The 22286-nt window shown below is 36.4% G+C and overlaps 2 pseudogenes; one reads left to right on the top strand and one right to left on the bottom strand.

The window, feature by feature from the left end:
* Positions 1-429: 429 nt before the first annotated feature.
* Positions 430-726, top strand: LOC114210743 (non-histone chromosomal protein HMG-14 pseudogene; annotated as a pseudogene).
* Positions 727-7372: 6646 nt separating this feature from the next.
* Positions 7373-8486, bottom strand: LOC114207619 (proline-rich protein 11 pseudogene; annotated as a pseudogene).
* Between the last annotated feature and the right edge of the window lie 13800 nt (positions 8487-22286).

The following is a 22286-nucleotide window of genomic DNA, read 5'->3' as shown; positions in this document are numbered from 1 at the left end:
TTTGTCATGAAGATTCAAAATGACATCAAACATAAAATGAAAACAGGTAAACTGGGATAAATCAATTTTATGTATTTTCTTTTATACTAATTTCTGAATAAATGGTATTCAATAAATGGTAGTTATCATTACTATATGATATTTTCAGTGGAAAACAGATTGAAAATTCTTGTAGGTAAGGAAGGAATATTTGAAGAGTAAATTTTATTAATATATATATATGAAAACTTTGATCATCTTATAATTAGGCATTGATTATCTTCTTTTGGCTGAAAGTCTGATGTGGTATAAAAAACTGTACTGTGGGCAGGTGGTCGCAGCAGCTAAGGGGGCGGCCGTGGGAGCAGAAAGAGCATCAGCTCTGGGCAGCCCAGCTTCGCAAATGTTCTCTGTGGACCGCGTATCATGGCGGCCTGCCCCGCGGCCACGATGCCCAAAAGGAGGGTCAGTTCCGCCAAGGGGATGGCAAAGGAGGTCTCCAAGAGGAGATCAGCGATGTTGTCAACCAAATCTGCTCCTGCAAAAGTGGAAACGAAGCCAAAAAAGGTGGCAGGAAAGGATCAATCTTCAGACAAGTGCAAACAAAGGGGAAAGGGGAGGAAAGGGAAAGCAGGGTAAAGTAGATACCCAAGAAACAAAGACTTACCTGCAGAAAATGGAGAAACGAAAAATGAGGACAGTCCAGTCTCTGATAAAGCAGAAGAGAAAGAAGCCAAGTCTAATTAATATCATATACCATGTCTTACCAGTGTTCCCTGTCACCCTTCTTGTACAATCCAGAGGAACATTTCTGTTAACTATTTTGTAAATGCAAGTTTTTTAGTAGCTCTAGAAACATTTTTAAGGAGGGAATTCCTCCTCATCCCACTTTTTAAATGTAAATGCCTTTTTATTTTTTTTTAGAGGGAAAATCATTTGCTGGTTATTTCATTTTTGGTACACCCAGAAAATAGTGGGATATTGAATATGAGAGGCTCTGATTGTCTTGGGTGTCATCTCAACATCCTATAGATGAGGTAGTTTTTATGTCCTATAATACCAAGCATACTAAATGGCAATTTGGAGTCATTCGTGCATTTAATATGTCTTGGACGTTTTAAATTATTTCTATTCCCATGTTGTGTTTGGTAGAATTGTTTTCTAAAGAAAACCACTCCTTTATCTCGGCTCTCCCTGTCAGAATTTTGTGTGCTCTGAAATGTCTTGGTCATGGTAGTCCAGTTTTACTAGTAACTTAGTTAATGTGCTGTGCAAGACTGAAAATTTGTGTATATAGTGTATACTATATTAAATTGTGAATTAATGGGACTAAAAATGTAACAGCGCATCAACAGTTGAAGATATTGGTACTTGATATACTGTTAAGGAAAATTTGCCTCCAAATTTTAGGCTGGAAGGTCATGGAAAAACTTTTAGAAAAGAATCACAGCTATGTGATTTTTTAGATTTTTGGGAAGTACGTTAAGAATTGTGTACAAATTGAAATGTCTGTATTGATCCTTGAACAACCAAAAAACCCTTGATTATAAAAAAACTGTACTGTGATATGACAACAGATGTTATAAAAGCTTTTTTTAAGAATAATTTGAAACATATGCAGAAGTAGAGAGAATAGTATAATGAGCACTTTGTGTAGCCATCACCCAGCATCAACAATTATCATTTTCTTTTTAAACCCGCCCCACCACTGGATTATTTTAAATTATGTGCCTATAAATAGTGCCTATATGGATCTCGAAAAGGTAACCACTTAAAAAAATAACATTATCACAATTAAAAATAATATTAAGTCAGCATCCAAATAAAGGACATACATTTGAAATTAGTTACTGTGTCTTTAAATCTATAATTTCCCTGTCCCTCTTTTTTGTCCATGAATATTTGTTGAAGAAACCAGGGCATTGGCCCTGTAGGCTTTCCTGCATTATTAATTTTGCTGATTGCACCACACTGGTGTTATCTAACATGTTCCTTTGTCTCCTGTATTTACCTTAAAAGGTATTTGGAAATAGATTGATGAAATTCATGTTCAATTTTAGAACAAGAATACTTCATAGGAGGATCGATCAGGAGTCCAAAGAATATTGTGTTTCTTTCTTTTTATGATTTAGAGGACTTGATCATTGCCTAGATCCATTATTTCATTAGGGTGACATAATTCCATCATTCCTTTTTAACTTATTAGTTGGAAAACTTCTCTAAAGGGAAGCTTCTCCTCATCTTCTCACACACACACACATATTAAACATAAACTTCTTTGATTATTTTTTCAACCAATTGAAGTTACTATTATTATTGCTTAAAATATTCCTTTTTTAAAAAATATTCCATTTTTGGATAGTGGGAATTTATCTACAAAATTTTAAATATTTTTAAAAGGTTCCCTTAATTTATGTCACAAGAGTTTCTGCATGTGATTTTTGTTTAAAGTTTAATTTAAATAGTTTTAATGCTTTTTCTTTATACATTCAATGAATTCTTCAGTGCTTACCATTATTCAACAGAGAATTAAACCTTTCTTTTTATTTAAAGATTTTATTTATTTATTTGACAAAGAGAGAGAGAGCGAGGGAGCACACAAGCAGGGGGAGCAGCACAGGGAGAGGGAGAAGCAGGCTGTCTGCTGAGCTGGGAGCCTGATGTGAGGCTCGATCCCAGGACCCTGGGATTGTGACCAGAGCCAAAGGCAGACGCTTAACCAACTGAGCTACCCAGGTGCCCCGAGAATCAAACTTTTCAATTTGAGTTTTGTGCTAGAGATGGCAATCTCCATGCTTCTTCTAAGAGCAGCCCTTCTTGAGTCCTGTAATCATGTCACCTGGGATGAGGCTCCCTGCTTATCTCTGCCCCCTCACCATTTTTTTCTTATTTGATGTAGCTTAAAGAAGTTGCTTGCAACCAAAAAAGGCTAAGACAGACAGAAATGTTCCTGTCAGTAAACACTAGGTTGAAAATAAAGAGATTTGGTTCTTGCTCTGACTCTGGCACTAAGTAAGATACAATTTATCAAATTGGTCTAAATCAGCATATTCCCCAATGCTATCCCTCAAAACCATAATTCTGTGGGATCCTTTGTAAAAGAGTTTCTTGCTCAAATAAATTTGGGAATATTGCCTATAATTTCCCTGTCTTGGTATGTCACTAGGCCTGTTAGCATAAAAAGTTCTGAGAATTTTACAGGAAAGAAATCCATTTAACTTGGTATAACTGTGTGATTTCCTAAGTCTACCTGGGCACAAAATCATTGACACTACTATCTTGTGCCTCTGAGTTCCAAGGTGCACTCTGTGGGAAATGGTTGGAATAGCTAATGTCCAGGTCTCTCTTAATTCTGAAAGTTGGATTGTCATGACAAACTGTGTCAGAAATCAAATTTTCTTTCTTCAGTGTGGAAACTGGTCTCTTCTGTCTTCCTCTGCTCAATCACTGAAGCTGACTTTATCTCATCCCAATTATCCTAGGGAAAAATATTCTCGGATATCAGACTTCAGATTGGATGTGAATTTTGGTTGTGATCATTTTCGGAAGAGACCTAGAGAAAAGGAAGTCTGGCTTTGTCAAAATAGATAAAAGGAGATTCTTAGGAAGATTAATGTAGTATTGGAGTATTAGATAATTAATTTAGAAAAATGAGAATTTGAAGTCATACAAAATAGAGATTAAAACCTAAAACAGGGCAGTCATCATGGAAACAGAAAATGGAAGAATGAAGTTACTCCTTATCAGCTGGGAGGATTCTGACTTCAGCACACATATTTAACATCACCAGCGCTTTTGGTTTATGGACCTGGGAACTATCTGGCACTAGCTCTGCCACTAAACGGGTCACCCTCAGTAAATCATATGGGCCACAACTTCTTTATGTGCAAAGTGAGAGTGTTTCACTAGATGATCCCCAAGTTTCCCTTCTGTTCTAAATCAGTTATCCCTATGAAACATATTTAAAAAGAATCTGAGGGGGCGCCTGGGTGGCTCAGTCATTAAGCGTCTGCCTTTGGCTCAGGTCATGATCCCAGGGTCCTGGGATTGAGCCCCGCATGGGGCTCCCTGCTCTGCGGGAAGCCTGCTTCTCCCTCTCCCACTCCCCCTGCTTGTGTTCCCTCTCTTGCTGTGTCTCTCCCTGTCATATAAATAAATAAAACCTTTAAAAAAAAAATAAAAAGAATCTGAGTTTTGTATACTATTTGTGTATGGAGAAACAAAGTAAAACAGATTTTCCTTCTTTTCAAGTATTTATATTCTCAAGAATCAATTTAGCTTAAAATATGGGCTGAAATTTTCCTGAAGATATTGGGAATGTACTTGGTGAAAATAGTGTGGTGTTGGGAAAGGAGGTTAGAATTAAAAGAAGGATATGATAGGACTCTATAAATCACTTTTCCCCCCAAATATACTAATGAACAAATAATAGCAACAGGGCAATACAGCAAATATTCTGAATGTAAATCATTTGGATTATTTGCAGAAATTCTTAAAAACAGAAAACACAAGAAGAGGCAACAGCAGGTCAAGAACATGGACTCTGGGACAAGTAGAGCATTTGAGATAGTTTTCTATAGTCTGAGAAAGACCTTATGGGCAGGCTGGGGACATCATTTCAGATTTTTATTTTCAATTCCCAGCATGTTCTTTTAGTAACCTTTTTCTTTTTAATTGCATTCTCATTTTACCCAAGCCAACAGCTTCAGAATTACTGTGCTTTTCGTTTCATGCAGTCAGTTTGCAAATAGAGCATGTCTGGGTTCTTCTGTGGCAGAGAATTTAAAAAAAAGTTAACTTTGATTCTGTGACAAAATGTCTGTAGACACAGCAAAACTAGTTATGGTCCTACACTAAGTGGCTTTATTAAGCTCTCTGATCATGACTGTGACCAAAATAAAGCTTTAAAACTCCCTAAAAATATTTACTAGCTGGAAGCAATCAAAGGTAAATGACCTTAATGTATACTTCTGGTAGAGAACTAGATACTCTAATGGACTTGAGGAAACAAAAGTAGTCCAAGTATTCAGTGGTACTAAATAGAGCTACCAATTTTTTATTTCTTACCTCAGGCCTGCAAAACTATTGCATAAAGCAAGTAGTGTCCACTTTTAATATGGTGTTTGCAATTCAAATGTTTTTCTTCCTCAATTTTAATCTGCAGTTGCAAACACCACATTCCTCTTTTGCTTGTCATAACCTCAGGGCTTTGTTCTGCCAAACAGCTGGCTCACTGCTCTTCATGCTAATTTATAGAACCCAGTTCACTTTGTGTCACCATAGGTTATAGATGAAAATGGAAACAATTTGCTCTTAAATCTTTCTGAAACAAAATGCAAATAACATATTGAAACAAACTAAAGCTATTTAAAAGAGCAGTGTAGTAATTGTAGGGGTTGTACTACAACAAACTTCTTTTTTCTTTAGTCTCTCTCTGTCAGAGGATATCCTTCTCTCTGTATTTAAATTAAGATACTTTCTCTTAGGAACTTTTTATCTATTTCTATTTTTCCCAGTTAGTTAGCATCAAGCCTCTGGATTGTGGTGGTGGAGTTATTCCTGAGGATTTGCAAATCTATCTGTATACCAAGTGTTGTCACTACACTGAATAACCTGTTTTTCACATTGATGGACCATCTATGTTTATTTATTCATATATTCTTTTATTGTTTCAAGGTTTTATTTAAATGCTAGTTAAAAATAGTATAATATTAGTTTGAGGAACAGAATTTAGTGATTCATCAGTTACATACAATACCCAGTGCTCATCACATCAAGTGCCCTCCTTAATACCCATCACTCATTTAGCCCATCTCCCTACCAACCTTCCTTCCAGCAACCCTCAGTTTGTTCTCTATAGTTAAGAGTCTCTTATGGTGTGCCTCTCTCTCTTTTTCCCCCGCCTTCCCCTATGTTCATCTGTGTTGTTCTTAAATTCCACATATGAGTGAAATCATATGGTATTCGTCTTTCTCTGACTGACTTATTTCACTTAGCATAATACACTCTAGCTTTAACCGTGTCATTGCAAATGATAAAATTTCATTCTTTGTGATGGCTGAGTAATATTCCATTATACATATATCAGCTCTTCTTTATCCATTCATCAGCTGATGGACATTTGGGCCCTTTCTATAATTTGGCTATTGTTGATAATGCTGCGATAAGCACTGGAGTATATGTATCCCTTTGAATGAGTATTTTTGTGTTCCTTGGGTAAATACCTAGGAGTGCAATTGCCAGATCATAGGGTAGTTCTATTTTTAACTTTTTGAGGAAACTTCATACTGTTTTCCAGAGTGACTTCACCAGTTTGCATTCCCAACAACAATGTAAGAGGGTTCCCCTTTTTCTGCATACTCACCAATATTTGTTGTTTCCTATACTGTTAATTTTAGCCTTCTGACAGGTGTGAGGTGGTATCTCATTGTGGTTTTGGTTTGTATGTCCCTGATGCTGAGTGATATTGAGCACTTTTCCATGTGTCTCTTGGCCATTTGGATGTCTTCTTTGCAGAAATGTCTGTTCATGTCTTCTGCCCATTTCTTGATTCGATTATTCTTTGGGTGTTGAATTTGATAAGTTTTTTTTAGATTTTGGATACTAGCCCTTTATCTAATACATCATTTGAAAGTACCTTCTCCCATTCTGTCCATTGTCTTTTGGTTTTGTCAACTATTTCCTTTGCTGAGCAAAAGCTTTTTATCTTGATAAAGTCCCAATAGTTCATTTTGCCTTTGTTTCCCTTGCCTTTGGAGACGTGTCTAGCAAGAAGTTCCTGTGGCCAAGGTCAAAGAAGTTCCTGCCTGTGTGCCTATGTTCTCCTTTAAGATTTTTTTGGGGGGGTTATTTCATTTTATTTTTTAAGGAATCAGGTTATTTTCTTTTTTTTTTTAGATTTTATTTATTTATTTGAGAGAGAGAATGAGAGAAAGAGAGCACATCAGAGGGGATAGGGTCAGAGGGAGAAGCAGACTCCCTGCTGAGCAGGGAGCCTGACGCAGGACTCGATCCTGGGACTCCAGGATCATGACCTGAGCCGAAGGCAGTCACTTAACCAACTGATCCACCCAGGCACCCGGGAATCAGGTTATTTTCTTAATGTCAAAAGTGCACCTACTGAGTATAAATTTGTTATCTAGTTAAATTTGAACAACCTCTCCAACCTAAATTGGGTAATTCCAGAAAAAACTTCACTTTGGGGAATGCATTTTCCCTTCTGTTCTCTTATTGATCATGCAAACTAAAAAAATACCCAAATACCCACTTTATACCACAGTATGTATGGGGGCTCCATACATACTTTAATTCTTCAAATGGAATTATATATTAGTATAATTATTTATATACACCCTACTACATTAAAAAAAGGGTTGGGGTGATTTTATCTGTGTATTTTATGGATCATCATGTGGTGTCAGGCAGAGCTGGCATCAGTTTTGTTCATCAAAGCTGCTTGTAGAAAGTGGCAGGGTTTGAGTTGGGCTTCTAGGGTGAGCCATCTGAAACTTTCTCCTCAAGGCCCGGGTCATTACTGGAGTCAGACCAGTTCCTGTTTCCATGTTTTCTTTATTGGTAAGTGGGGTTCCACCTGGGCTCCTCTCTACATCAACTTTTCTAAGTAGTTTCCGCAGATCTATTTGGCTTTTACCAGGGGTAACCAAGACATTTGTAACTCGAGTTGATAGCACTTTGGAGTTGGGCTTCAGGGTGACACGCTGCAGGTCAGAGACAGTAACTAGTGGACTCTGTGCCTTTGGTGATGGTACAAGCTTCTTCCTTTCATCAAAACAGTGTCTTCTTTAATTTCACAGTCAGTAGATCTTCAACTGTTATCTGCATGGGTCCCTCTTTTTTTAATGGTCCAGCCTGAAGTGCTTTAGTGCGATCAGATCTTCTGAGCGGCACAGGTGTTGTAGGTGGTGGTGGCGGGGGCAGAGGAGGAGGTGGGGGGGTGGTGGAGGCACAGGTGGAAGGTGGCTGGATGGCTGCGGCAGCGTGGGAGGAAGTACAGCTTGAGATTCTCCAGGGGTGGCTAGCACACAGGCGGGCACATTTGTAAATGTTTGACCACAGCTTGGGCAGGAAGATTTTTCAGAGACAGTCTTCAGTGTTTCCTGGAGCTTGCATAATTCACTTTCCAAAACGCAAAACCATTGTTTTAGACTGTGAAGTTCTTGGTGGCAGAAAGGGGATGGAAAGATGGTGTCTTTCAATACTTCTAAACTCTGGGCCATGCAGTTCTGGCACCAGTGGTATATAGACCACATTCTATTTGTCCAAAGTTTTATAGTATCTTTGATATTGGGAAATCTGAAGTTCCAGGATGGTCTTAGCCAGCTTCTGCTAAGGGATGTATCTGCTGAAGGAATAACCACTCTTTCTGGTGAGGGTGGCAGAGGAGGAGGTGTAATTAGCTTGGACTGAAAGTGAGAGGCTTCTCTTTTTTTGAATAATCTTTTTGCTTTGGCTTTTAGCTTTCTTCTTCGTTGCTTGAGCTTGGGCATGCTTTAAGTCTAAGAGCCCTGGTATAGATGGAGTCTGGGTAGAGGCCTCTCCTTCGCCATAAAGCCTCCTTTAAGATTTTGATGGATTCCTGTCTCACATTTAGATCTTTCATCCATTTTGAGTCTATTTTTTGTGTATGGTTTAAGGAAATGGTCCAGTTTCATTCTTTTGCATGTGGCCGTCCAATTTTCCCAACACCATTTGTTGAAGAGACTGTCTTTTTTCCACTGGACATTCTTTCCTGCTTTGTCGAAGATTAGTTGACCATAGAGTTGAGGGTCCATTTCTGGTTTCTCTACTCTGTTCCATTGATCTATGGGTCTGTTTCTGTGCCAGTGCCATACTGTCTTGATGATTACAACTTTGTAATAGAGCTTAAGGTCTGGAATTGTGATGCCTCTAGGTTTGCTTTTCTTTTTCAGTATTGCTTTGGCTATTCCAGGTCTTCTGTGGTTCCATACAAATTGTAAGATTATTTGCTCTAGCTCTGTGAAAATTGTTGTTGGTATTTTGATAGGGATTGCATTAAATGTGTATGTAGATTGTGTTGGGTAGTATAGACATTTTAACAATATTTGTTCTTTTAGTATATGAGCATGGACTTTTTCCCATTTCTTTGTGTCCTCTTCAATTTCTTTCATAAGTGTTCTATAGTTTTCAGAGTACAGATATTTTACTTCTTTGGTTGGTTTATTCCTAGCTATTTTACAGTATTTGGTGAAATTATAAATGGGATCAATTCCTTGAAATATTTTTCTGCTGCTTCATTATTGGTGTACAGAAATGAAACGGATTTCTGTTTGTTGATTTTGTATCCTGCAACTTTACTGAATTCATGTACCACCTCTAGCAATTTTTTTGGTGGAGTCTTTCAGGTTTTCTACAGAGAATATCATGTCATCTGGGAATAGTGAAAGTTTAACTTCTGCCTTGACAATTTGGATGCTTTTTATTTCTTTTTGTTGTCTGATTGCTCAGGCTAGGACTTCCAGTACTATGTGAAATAACAATGGTGAGAGTGGACATCCCTGTCTTGTTCCTGACTGTAGAGGAAAAGCTCTCAGTTTTCCCCATTGAAGATTATATTGACTGTGGGTCTTTCATATATGGCCTTTATGATGTTGAGGTATGTTCCCTCTATCCCTATTTTGTTGAGGGTTTTTATCAAGAATGGATGCTGTATTTTGTCAAATACTTTTCCTGCCTGTATTGAAAGGATCATATGATTCTTATCCTTTCTTTTATCAGTGTAATATATCATGTTGACTGACGAGAATATTGAGCCAGTTTTGCAGCCCAGGAATAAATCCCACTTGATTGTGGTGAATGATTCTTTTAATGTACTATTGGATTTGGTTTGCTAGTATTTTGTTAAGAATTTTTGCATCCATATTCATCAGGAATATTGGCCCATATTTCTCCTTTTTACTGGGGTCTTTGGTTTTGGAATCAAGGTAATGCTGGCCTCATAGAATGAGTTTGTAAGTTTTCCTTCCATTTCTATTTTTGGGAACAGTTTGAGAAGAATAGGTATTAACTTTTCTTTAAATGTTTGGTAGAATTCCCCTGGGAAGCCATCTGGCCCTGGACTTTTGTTTGTTGGGGGATTTTTGATTACTGACTCAATTTCCTTGCTGGTTAAGAGTCTGTTCAAATTTTCTATTTCTTCCTGTTTCAGTTTTGGTAGTTTATATGTTTCTAGGAATTTATCCACTTCCTCCAGATTGCTCAATTTGTTGGCATATAATTTTTCATAATATTCTCTTGTAATTGTATTTTTGTGGTGTTGGTTGTGATCTCTCCTCTCTCACTTGTGATTTCATTTATTTGGGTCCTTTATTTTTTCTTTTTGATAAGTCTAGCTAGGGGTTTATTGATTTTATTAATTCTTTTGAAGAACCTGCTCCTAGTTTCATTGATCTTTTCTACTGTTTTTTGTTTGTTTCTATATCATTTATTTCTGCTCTAATCTCATTATTTCCCTTCTTCTCTTGGCATTAGACTTTATTTGCTATTCTTTTTCTAGCTATTTTAGGTGTAAGGTTAGGTTGTATATTTGAGATTTTTCTTACCTCTTGAGTTAGGCCTGTATTACAAAATACTTCCCTCTTAGGACCACCTTTGCTGTGTCCCAAAGGTTTTGGATTGTCATGTTTTCATTTTCATTTGCTTCCATGTATTTTTTAAGTTTCTTCTTTAATTTTCTGGTTAACCCATTCATTCTTTAATAGGATGTTCTTTAATCTCCATGTATTTCTGGTCTTTCCAAATTCTTGTGGTTGATTTCAAGTTTCATAATGTTGTGGTTAGAACATATGTGTGGCATAATCTCAGTCTTTTTGTACTTGTTGAGGCCTGATTTGTGACTTAGTATGTGATCTATTCTGGTGAATGTCCTATGTGCACTTATAAAGAATGTGTATTCAGCTGCATTAGGATGAAATGTTCTGAATATATCTGTTCAGTCCATCTGGTCCAGTGGGTCATTCAAAGCTATTGTCTCCTTGTTGATCTTCTGCTTAGATGATCTATCCATTGTTGTAAATGTTAAAATCCCCTACTATTATTGTATTATTATCAGTGAGTTTCTATATGTTTGTTATTAATTGTTTTATATATTTGGGTGCTCCCAAGTTGGGGACAGGAATATTTACAATTATTAGATCCTCTTGTTGGATAGAACCCTTTGTTATGATACAATGCCCTTCATCTTTTGTTACAGTCTTTGGTTTAAAATCTAGTTTGTCTTATATAAATATGGCTATTCCAGCTTTCTTCTGATGTCCATTAGCATGATAAATGGTTCTCCATCCCCTCACTTTCAATTTGCAGGTGTCTTTAGGTGTAAAATGAGTCTCTTATAGGAAGCATATAGAAGGGTGTTGTTGTTGTTGTTTTTTAATCCATTTTGATACTTTATGTCTTTTGATTGGAGCATTTAGTCCATTTGCATTCAGAGTGATTATTGATAGATATGAATTTAGTGCCATTGTACTACCTGTTAAGTCATTGTTTCTGGAGATTTTCTCTGTTCCTTTCTGGTCTTTGTTGCTTTTGTTCTTTCTTTCCCACTCAAAGAGTCCCCTTTAATATTTCTTGCAGGGCTGGTTTAACTTTTGTTTGTCTGGGAAACTACGTCTCCTTCTATTCTGAATGACAGCCTTGCTGGATAGAGTATTCTTGGTTGCAGATCTTTCCCATTCAGCACATTGAACATATTATGCCACTGTCTTCTGAGAGTCCTGCTGTTAACCTTATTTGTCTTTGCTTATAAGTTAGGGATTTCTTTTCCTTTGGTGCTTTTAGGATTTTTTCCTTATCTCTGTATTTTGCAGATTTTGCTATGATATGTATTGGTGTTGGCCTGTTTTGTTGAATTTGATGGGAGTTCTCTGTGCCTCCTAGATTTGGACATGTTTCCTTCTTCAGATTAAGGAAGTTTTCAGCTATAATTTCCTCAAATAAACCTTTTGCCCTGTTCCCTCTCTCTTCTTCTTCTGGGACTCCTATGATACAAATATCATTATGCTTTATGTAGTCACTGAGTTCCCTAAGTCTACATTTATGATCCAATATTTTTCTGTCTCTCTTTTGTTCAGCTTCATTAATTTCTATAATTTTATCTTCTATATCACTTATTTGTTCTTCTGCTTATTCCATGCTTATGGTCATTACATCCAGTTGGTTTCACATGTTGGTTATAGTATTTTTTATTTTGACCTAACTAGTTTTTAGGTCTTCTATCCCAGTGATAAGGTACTCCCTGGTGTCTTCTATGCTTTCCTCAAGTCCAGCTAGTATCCTTATGATTGTTGTTTTAAATTCTGGATCAAGCATATTACTTATATCTGTTTTGATTAGATTCCCGGCCATGGCCTTTCCTTGTTCTTTCTTTTGGGATGAATTCCTCCTTGTCATTTTTCTAGGTCTCTGTCTTCTATGTGTTAGGAAAGTCTGTTATGTTTCCTGCTCCTGAGAGTAATGGCTTTACTAAGAAGAGGTCATACATATATTCTTCAGGGCCTGGTGCTTCAGGAAGTGTTTCTGTGTACACTCTGCTACTGTGTTTTGGCTGCTCTTTCCCTCAGGTCAGTCCTCTGCAGAGTTTCTCCTTGCCTGCAGTGAGGAGTGTTTGGACCTCGTCTGGAGTGTGGCAAGTTTTAACTAGGTGAGCTCTTGTCTTCCTGTTAAAAGAGGCCTGATTCTATTTCCACTAGAGCTGAAGATTTGCAGCACACTATGGTCAGTAGATTTGGTTCATGCCAGCGGTTTGTGCTGGTCTTCTGGGGATGGCCCCCTGCTCTGGTTCTCAAACACACTTGCCCTAGTAAAGAAGCACCTGCAGAGGGCGGGGCTTGGTGTAAGTGGCTCAGGTGTCCACTGTTGTCACTGTGCTGCTCACTGAAGTCAGTCTGTGCTGACTGGGGGGGGGGGGGCAGAAAAATGGCACCTGCCCTCTCTCTCATCCCCAGAGAAGGGAGTCTGCACCCACCACTACCCAGAAAGCTCTCAGAGAAGAGTGAAAAATCTCCCCTCATTTGTCCCAGGTGTCCCTCAGGTCCCTGCCTTCACCCTGTGTCTGGACCATCTTCCCACCTGGCAGTGCAGTACACGTGTGTTTTATCTCAGGCATGCTGTCTAATTTTCAAAACTCCAAACTTTTGGGGCCTGGCATGGCATGGACCCACCTTGGTCCTCAAGGAGGGCCCTGCCACACTGGGGCTGGTGTTCCAGAAGGGCAGTTGCACCAATGTGCAGAAAGTTGGAGTTTAGAGTAAAGTGCAGCAAAAGCCTGAGTCCAGGTTAACCATCCCTGGCAGGTGTCTCTGCCCCTATGTTTAAGGGGCAGGGGAGCACAATGGTACCCACCAGCTCTTATGTCCCCTGAGGGGCAGTGCCACCTCTCCCAGATGCACTCCAAGAAGGGGGAAATGCCTCTCCCAGTGCATCCCAGGGGATCCTCAGAAGGGGATCGTTCCCCACAGGAACACTGCAGTGCCTGCCAAGCTCCACAGCAGGACTTAGTGTGGACTTCTAAAACTCCAGTCTTTGAGCTCTGCTGCTTGTAAAAACTCAAGATAATCAGCCCTTCTCATTCTCCCAATCAATGGCTCTGGGGGAAGTGTTTTCGTTGTGCAATCCCTTGTGTGATCTTCTCCTCTCTCACTCTCCCTTGCCCCTCTCTGTGATCAGGACTCCCTCCCCTCCATAGCACCAGCAATCCTCTTCTCCCCCAGATCATATCTCTGCATTTCCTCCCTTCCATGATGTGTCCTCTTCTCTCCCTCTAGTTGTGCAGTTTGTTCTGTCAGTTCTCACATCTATTTCTTGGGTGTTTAAATGATTTGATATTTATCTAGCAGTGTTCAAGGGATGAGGTAAGCATAGGGTCCTCCTCCTACTCTGCCATCTTCTAAATTTCCATTTATTTTTAAATATAGAAGTTGTGATTAAATGTCTTTAAAATGAAATCATCGAAAAAATTTTCTATTATGCATTTTCTTAATAGGTTCTCAAATATCCCCCGTATCAAATGAATATTTTACATGTAAACCTAAAAAGGAGTCTCTCATGCTCCTAGTTATGCACCACTTCTCCATCCAATATGTGAATAATAGAATTAAACTGGTCATTAAAAGAATCACTATTGAATTTAAAATATGATTCTTTTAGAGCAGGGTTTCTTAATCATGAGTTCATGGATCCTTGGATATTACTTGCAAAAGTTTAGGTGTATAAGCATATGTGTTTCTGAAGAGAGAATCCATAGCAGTGTTCAACCAGTTAACAAGTGTCTGTGACCATAACAAGATTGGGAACTTCTGTATGAGATGAAGAGATGAACCTGAAAAGAGTGGGTATATTCTAAATTTCCTTGGAATTAACTATATTTTAAAAAGATGAAAAAAATTCTAAGTCAGCAAGTAAGAAAAGCTTTTATAGGAGAGAGTGGCATATTCCAAAAAAAAATTGAACATACTCTTGTAATTGCTTAGAGAGAAGGAAAATTCAGGTATATTGTATTATTCATTCTTTCAGAGAACTTTTGCCAGCACTAACCTGTGTTTTTATAATCAACTCACTTTTATTTTGTCCTCTGTTTTTGTAAAGAGCTATCCTTTACTGGAAGAAATACTTCAGACTAGAGATTGAGAGGTTGGTTTTAACTTTTCCTCTTCCATTGCTTGATCTTTTATTATTGGGAGAGCAGATTGTGATACTTATTTTAAAAATGGTCTATTTATTAAAAATAAATTTTATTAGTTATCTGATTTTGAACAATCAAGAAAACTAGATGACTGCTAGAAATGTTCTTCTTTAATCACATTGATATCAAGTAATTATGAATTTAATTTCCCTTTTCTTCAATATTTCTATACATGAAACAAATTTAAGCATATATTGCCATTTGGTTAATGGAAATGCTAAAAACATGGATGCTATTTGTGGACATGTAAAACTCAGAAAACTGAAATATACTTTGTATTTACTAGAAAATTGAAACTTAATCACCAGAAAATACAAAGTGTTTGGGCCACATATTTAATAATTTCCACACTCTCTTCTTCATGCTTTATGCCAATCCAGCACCTTGGATTTCAGACCTAAGCCTCTAATCCCAAATGATCCAGTAATTTAATTTGAACAAAGGTGGATTGTCTTTTCATAGTGCCCATGTACTGGTGTCCATATTAAAATATGTATAGAGACATTTTATTTTCAAGTATCTGTCAAGATTGTGCTGTGAACAATGACCAAATAATATGCCCTAGGCTTTCAAATATCACAGAATTCCTCAACAATATTCTATCTTTAAGAACACATGCATCCATAACTGGCACCATATAATGTCATTTCACCAATGACTTTTGACTAATCAGCTAGGATATTTTCTATTTTAAAACACTTTGTTAAGGTAAAATTTGCCTACAGTGACATGCCTAGATTTTAAATGGTTAATTCAATGAATTTTCACAAATGTGTACATACATATGAAAAATATCTTAATCTGAATCTAGAACATTTCAATCTCTGCAGAAAGTGTCCTGTACAACCACCTCCTATGTGACTGCTGTTCTAATTTCTATCACTATATGTTAGTTTGAATTGGATACAAAATTTATGTAGATAAAGTTATATAATATGAACTGTTTTGTGTCTGGCTTCTTTCATATGCATATGTTTTTGAAAATTGTCCTGTTGCTTTTATCAGTAGTGTGTCCCTTATGTTTGTTTCCAGTTCTTGGCTACTCTGAATAAAATTGCTATAAACATTTTACACAATTCTTTGTGTCACTATATATTTTCATTTTTCCTGAGTAAATATCCAAAAGCAGAGATGCTCAATTATATAGTACATATATGTTTAACTTTATTTAGAAACTCTCAGGCAGTTTTCCAACATAGTTGTACCATTTTATATCCCAATAGCAATGGGAATTCCAGTGACTCCATAGCCTCACCCACATTTGAAGTTGTCAGTCTTTTTAAGTTTAGCTAATCTAGTGAGTGTGAAATAGTATTATTACTAGGTTTAATTTGCAATTATTTTATGACTAAAGATGCTGAATACTTTTTAGTATACTTTTTTATTTCCTCTTTGGGGTAGTCTGTTGCCTTTATTATTAATTTATAGTAGTTTAAAAATATATTTTGGGTGTTTGGTGGTGTGTGTATGTGTATAGCTTGACTTGCCTTTTTTTAAAACATATTTTTAGAAGCAGACATTTTCAATTTTGATAAAATCCTATTTACCATTTTGTTTCTTTTATGGCTGGTGCTTTTTGTGTACTCTCTGAGTTATTGTCTCCCTCAAGATTGTGAGCATATTCTCCCATGCTTTCTTATAGATTTACAGTTTTAGCTTTTATCTTTAGGAATGAAATTAAGCTTTATTATGAATTGAAGTAGCTTGCATTTTGGTTAGTTGTTCCAATACCATTTATTGAAAAGACTCTCCTTTCTTTACTGACCACATATGTGTTAGTCTATTTCTAGAATCCATTCTATTCTGTTAATCTATTCTTCTAAACTTTGCCAATGTCACACTATCTTGAATACTGTAAATTTATACTAAGTTTAGAAATCAGGTTGTATAAGTCCTCCAACTTTTCTTTCCTTAATTTTTTCCCCTACCTCAAGTCCTTACGGATTTCTCATACATTTTAGACTTATCTCGTAAGTTTATATAAGAAAACCTGCTGGGATTTTTATTGGAATTATGTTGACTGTATAGATGATTTGGGGAGAATTGATGTTCTTTCAATCCATGAACATGGTTTATCTCTCCATATATTTAGGTCTTTATTAATATCTTTAAAATGTTTTGTAATTTCAGTGTGCAGGTATTTTACAGTTTTTGTTATTGCAGACAAAAGTATTTTTAAATTTTGTTTTCAATTGTTTGCTGCTAATATACACATATACAGTTGTTTTTTTCTGTATTTATCTTTTATTCTATAACTTTGTTCAATTTGCTTATTAGCTCTAGTATTTTTTTGCTGTAGTTTACTTACGATTTTATATATAACATAGATTAAATTTATATAATTTTATTCCTGTGAATAAGAACAGTTTAATACTTCCTTTACAATTTTTATACCTTTTATTTCTCTTTGTTCCTTGTCACACTGACTAGGATTCTTAAACTTGTGGGACAAAGGGTATTGCTCAATATCTACCAATAAATATAATGTTAGCTGTAGGTTTTCATAAATGCCCTTTATCAGAATGAGGAGTTCTTTCATTTAGTCTGTGAATTTTAATCATGAATTGGCCCTAAATTTTGCCAGATTCCTTTCTTTCTTATTTCAATATGATCAAATGTATCGATTCATTTTTTAATGTCAACCCTACTTGGTTATGATATATTCTCTGTTTTTATATATTTCTTGATCGACTTATTTATATTTTGTTCATAAGTTTTTTATGTACATTTATGGGGATATTGATCTATAATATATATATATATTTTCCCTTATAATGTGATATTTTGATAGCAGGTTAGGCTGGTCTCTTTAAATTGTTAAGTGTACTCTTCTATTTTCTGAAAGAGTTTTAATGAGATTCTTCTTTTTCTTTCTTAAATGTTTGATTGATTTTAACAGTGAAACAATTCAAGCCTTTTTAATTATAAATTCAATTTCTTTAACATATTTGAGGCCATTCAAATTTTCAGTTAATTCTTTATCAGCTTTTAAAGTTGTATCTTTGAAGCAATTTTTTTTCATTTTATTTTGTCAAATTTGTTTGCATAAAGCTATACCATATTTGCTTATTTCATTTTAATGTCTGTAATATCTCTAATCATAGTGCTGCTTTCATTCCTAATATTGATAATTAATGTTTTCTCATTTATTCTAGGAATTTATCAATTTTATTAATCTGTTCAGAGAATCAACTTTTGAATATTAATTTTCTTTATTATCTTTTTTATTTCTTTAATTTCTGCTCATATCTTAATATTTCTTTTATTTTCTATTTACTTAGGGCTTAATTTGCTTGTCTTTTTCTAGTTTCTTAAACTGGAAACTTAGATTATTGGTCTTAAGCAGTCCTTTTAAATGTAAGAATTTAAAATTATAAATTTAATAAAACATCACTTCAGCTGCATGCCATAAATTGTTACATATTGTGCTTCATTCAGTCAAAGATATTTTCTAATTTCCCTAGTGATTTCTTCTTTGACCTATTAGTTACAAGATAGTGATTAGTTTACAATATTCAAAATGTTTTAAATAGTTCTATGGATGTATTATTTTTTTAGAGAGAGGAGAGAGAATCTTAAGCAGGCTCCACATCCAGCGTGGAGCCTGACATGAGGCTCAATCACATAGCCCTGAGATCATGACCTGAGCGGAAATCAAGAATCGGATGCATAACCAATTGAGCCACCCAAGCACCCTGATAGTTCTGTGGATTTAAATTTAATTTTCTGTGGTCAGAAAACATATTCTACATGATTTCAGTATCCTAAAATTCATTATGGATTTGTGGTTCATTGTATGGTCTGTCATGATGACCATTATATATGTACTTGAAAAGAATGAATTCTACAGGCATTGGATATAATTTTCTATACATGGCAATTAGGCCAAACTAGTTGATAGTGTTGTTCAAGTCCTCTATGTCCTTATTGGCCCTTTCCTATCTTATTTTATATTCTTGAAGCTAGGCTTTTAAAATGTACTTTTTTTAAATTTTTTTATTGTTATGTTAATCACCATATATTACATAATTTGTTTTGGTGTAGTGTTCCATGATTCATTCTTTGTTCATAACACCCAGTGCTCCATGCAGAATGTGCCCTCTTTAATACCCATCACCAGGCTAACCCATCCCCCTACCCTCCTCCCCTCTAGAAACCTCAGTTTGTTTTTCAGAGTCCATCATCTCTCCTGGTTCATCTCCCCCTCTGACTTAATCAGGGGTTATGAGAAAATAAAATAATAGATTTATTTTCCTATTTAATTTTATCTTACTTAGATGTCAATAAAACTTTATGGCAATTTATTTATAAGGTAAACCCTCTGCTTTCATGGAGGGCAGATAGCATTTGGGAGCAGTATATTGTAAGTCAAGGGACATTGGCTTGAAAATCAGACATTCTAGGTTATTGTCCCAACTATGCTACAAAATCCTTCCTGATGCTGTTTATTACTTGAGTTGGTGGCTTTTCATTTTCAGTGATCTTTTCTTTTGGGAGAGATATGGGTCAGAGAATCTTACTAATACCTTTTATTTTTCCTATGTTTTCCTTTTGCCTTCATTTTAAAGCAATATTCATTAGTTCCAAAAATATTCATTGATCTTCAACTATTTCCACACACTCTTATGGATGCTTAGATAGATATCCATGAAACAGATAAAATTCCTGTACTTTTCTAGCTTTCATTCTCATGGGAGGAAACAGTACATATAATAAGTAAATTATGTAGTATGTTGGAAAGTGATAAATGCTATGGGATACATAGAAGAGGGTAACAGGTTGAAGTGCTGGATTTGAGAGTACTACTGAAAAATTGCCTCTGGGCACAGACTTGAGGAGGATAAAATAGTTAGCTATTGGATACCAGGGGGAAGAGACTTCCAGAAAGAGTGGACAGTCATTGCAAAGGTCTTAAGTCAAGAGTGTGCCTGGTAGGGCGCCTGGGTGGCTCAGTTGGTTAAGCAACTGCCTTCGGCTCAGGTCATGATCCCAGAGTCCCGGGATCGAGTCCCACATCAGGGTCCCTGCTCAGCAGGGAGTCTGCTTCTCCCTCTGACCCTAACCCCTCTTGGGCTCTCTCTCTTACTCTCTCTCTCTCAAATAAATAAATAAAATCTTAAAAAAAAAAGAGTGTGCCTGGTATATATGGAGAATAGTAAGAAGGCAATGTTGCTAGATTAGAGTGAACAAGGAAGAGTAGAAAGAGATAAGATCTGGGAGAAGCCAGGTCACAGAAGTCTGTTTGGGACATTTTAAGGACTTCTTTTTTCATTCCAAGTAAAATGGCTTTTATGCAGAGAAGTGTCACAATTTGACTTTCATTTTTTAAAAATTTTTATTTATTTTTTTGTTTAAAGATTTTTTTTAACTTATTTATTTGACAGAGAGAGACAGCAAGAGAGGGAACACAAGCAGGGGGGAGTGGCAAGCAGAGGGAGAAGTAGGCTTCCCACTGAGCAGGGTGCCTGATGCAGTGCTCGATCCCAGGACCCTGGGATCATGATCTGAGCCGAAGGCAGATGCTTAATGACTGAGCCACCCAGGTGCCCCAATTTGACTTTTTTATTTTATTTTATTTTTTTAAAGATTTTATTTATTTATTTGACAGAGAGAGACACAGCGAGAGAGGGAACACAAGCAGGGGGAGTGGGAGAGGGAGAAGCAGGCTTCCCTCGGAGCAGGGAGCCTGATGCGGGGCTCGATTCCAGGACCATGGGATCAGGACCATGACCTGAGCTGAAGGCAGACGTTTAATGACTGAGCCACCCAGACGCCCCTTGCCTTTCATTTTAAAAGTATCATTGCCGATGTGTTGATAATAAACTATTGACGTGGGTCAAACAGAAAGATATGCTAGAGGCTATTGCAGCAATGCATCTGAGAACTTAATTTGGTTCAGACTGGGATGATTGGGTAGAGGTCATGGGAAATAATTAGATTCCAAATATATTTTGAATATACTGCCAACAGAATTTGCTTATTGATTGTATATGAGGTATGAATAAAGATGATTCAAGAATGATGTGAAGTTTGTTAGCCTTAGCAACTGGAAAGTCAAAATTAGCATGCAAAGTAATGGGGAAGGGTATATTTCTTTTCAAAGGAGGCGAGGGAGATCAGATATCCATATTTGAAAATGGCGAGTTTGAAATGATGCCTAGATATCATGTAGGCATTTGAATATGTGAATCTAGAGTTTGGAAGAAAGGCCTGGACTGGAGATATAAACTTGAATGTTTTAAGCATATATACCGTATTTAGATGGAGAAGGGGACTGAGGATGAATTTTTAGGGCATTTCAAATTTAAGAGGTCTTAGAGAAGAGGTAAAACTAGCAGAGAACACTGAAAAGGAGTGATGAGAGAGGTAGGAAGAAAACCAAAGAGCAAGATATCCTGAAAACCAGGTAAAGAAAAAGTATGGGGGAAAAAAAGAGGGAAAGGGCAGCTCTGTCAGCCTCTACTGGCAGGTTGAGTAAAATAAAGGCTGACCAGTGGCTTTAGCAACATGGAGGCCATGTGAATTTTGGGCAAGAGCAGTTTTTGATGCACTGTGTGGTGGTGGTGTGTGTGTGTGTTGGAGGGGAGGTGGGGTGGGAAATCTGATGAGGGGAGTTTTGCTGGAAAGGGAAATTAAGAAATAGGATAGTGCCTGGTAGGAAAGTGTAGTCAGTAAGATTTTATTTTTTCTCTTAAGGTGGGGGAAACTAGAGGAAATCCCAAAGATCTGTTCTGTTATTTATATTTACTTATTATTTGATCATGCCTGCTTCATTCCCAAAAGTCTTTGAGGTGGATTACAAAAAACAAAGTAAAACAAAACAAAAACAGTGAAACAAAATAAAAAGGGAGGCATTCAGTAATTTCACCTCTTTATAAGGCTTTGAAATTTATGCCTCCTAGGAGATAGAGTAGGCAACATCTTGTATTTTAGAAGAGAAACAAGCATAGTATTATTTGTCTGTTTTTTGTTTTTCACTGTGAGACATATACACCATGGAGCACTATGCCCAATTTGTGAATTTTTTTGTTGTTGTTGCTGACACTAGAAGTTCATAACTTTGGCATCTGTTTTCCTGGCTGCTCCCAAAATCTGATTTAAAGTTATAGTTCTTGTTGCAGTTAAAACAGCATAATGATATGTTGGCTAAATTGCTTTTTCATTTATAAAACAAGTTCTGAAGTGTTACCTGTCTTTATGAGCAGACATGCACCAGCATTTTACTGTTATCTTTAAAATTTGTTCTCAAGATGATGCTTTATCAAAATGAAAGTTACTTTTAAAATCTTATAATCTTTTTCCCCCAGTTTTATTGAGATGTAACTGACACACAACACTGTATAATTTTAAGGTGTAAAGAATAATGACTTGACTTACATATATATTGGTATGATTACCACAATAAGTTTAGTTAACATCCATCATCTCATATAAATACCAAGAAATAGAAGAAAAATATGTCTTTTTTTCCTTGTGATGAGAACTCTTAGGATTTACTCTAACTTTCAAATATACCATAATAGAAATGTTGGCTAGTCATCATGTTTACATTACATTCCCAGTACTTATTTATCTTATAATTAGAAGTTTA

This window comes from Eumetopias jubatus, unplaced genomic scaffold (genome assembly GCF_037043125.1).
Source record: "Eumetopias jubatus isolate StellerSeaLion01/CBP00866 unplaced genomic scaffold, mEumJub1_p1.0 scaffold_7, whole genome shotgun sequence".
NCBI classification, from domain to species: Eukaryota; Metazoa; Chordata; class Mammalia; order Carnivora; family Otariidae; genus Eumetopias; species Eumetopias jubatus.
The sequence above is the reverse complement of the archived record's forward strand: the minus strand, read 5'-3'. Positions and strand labels throughout refer to the sequence as shown.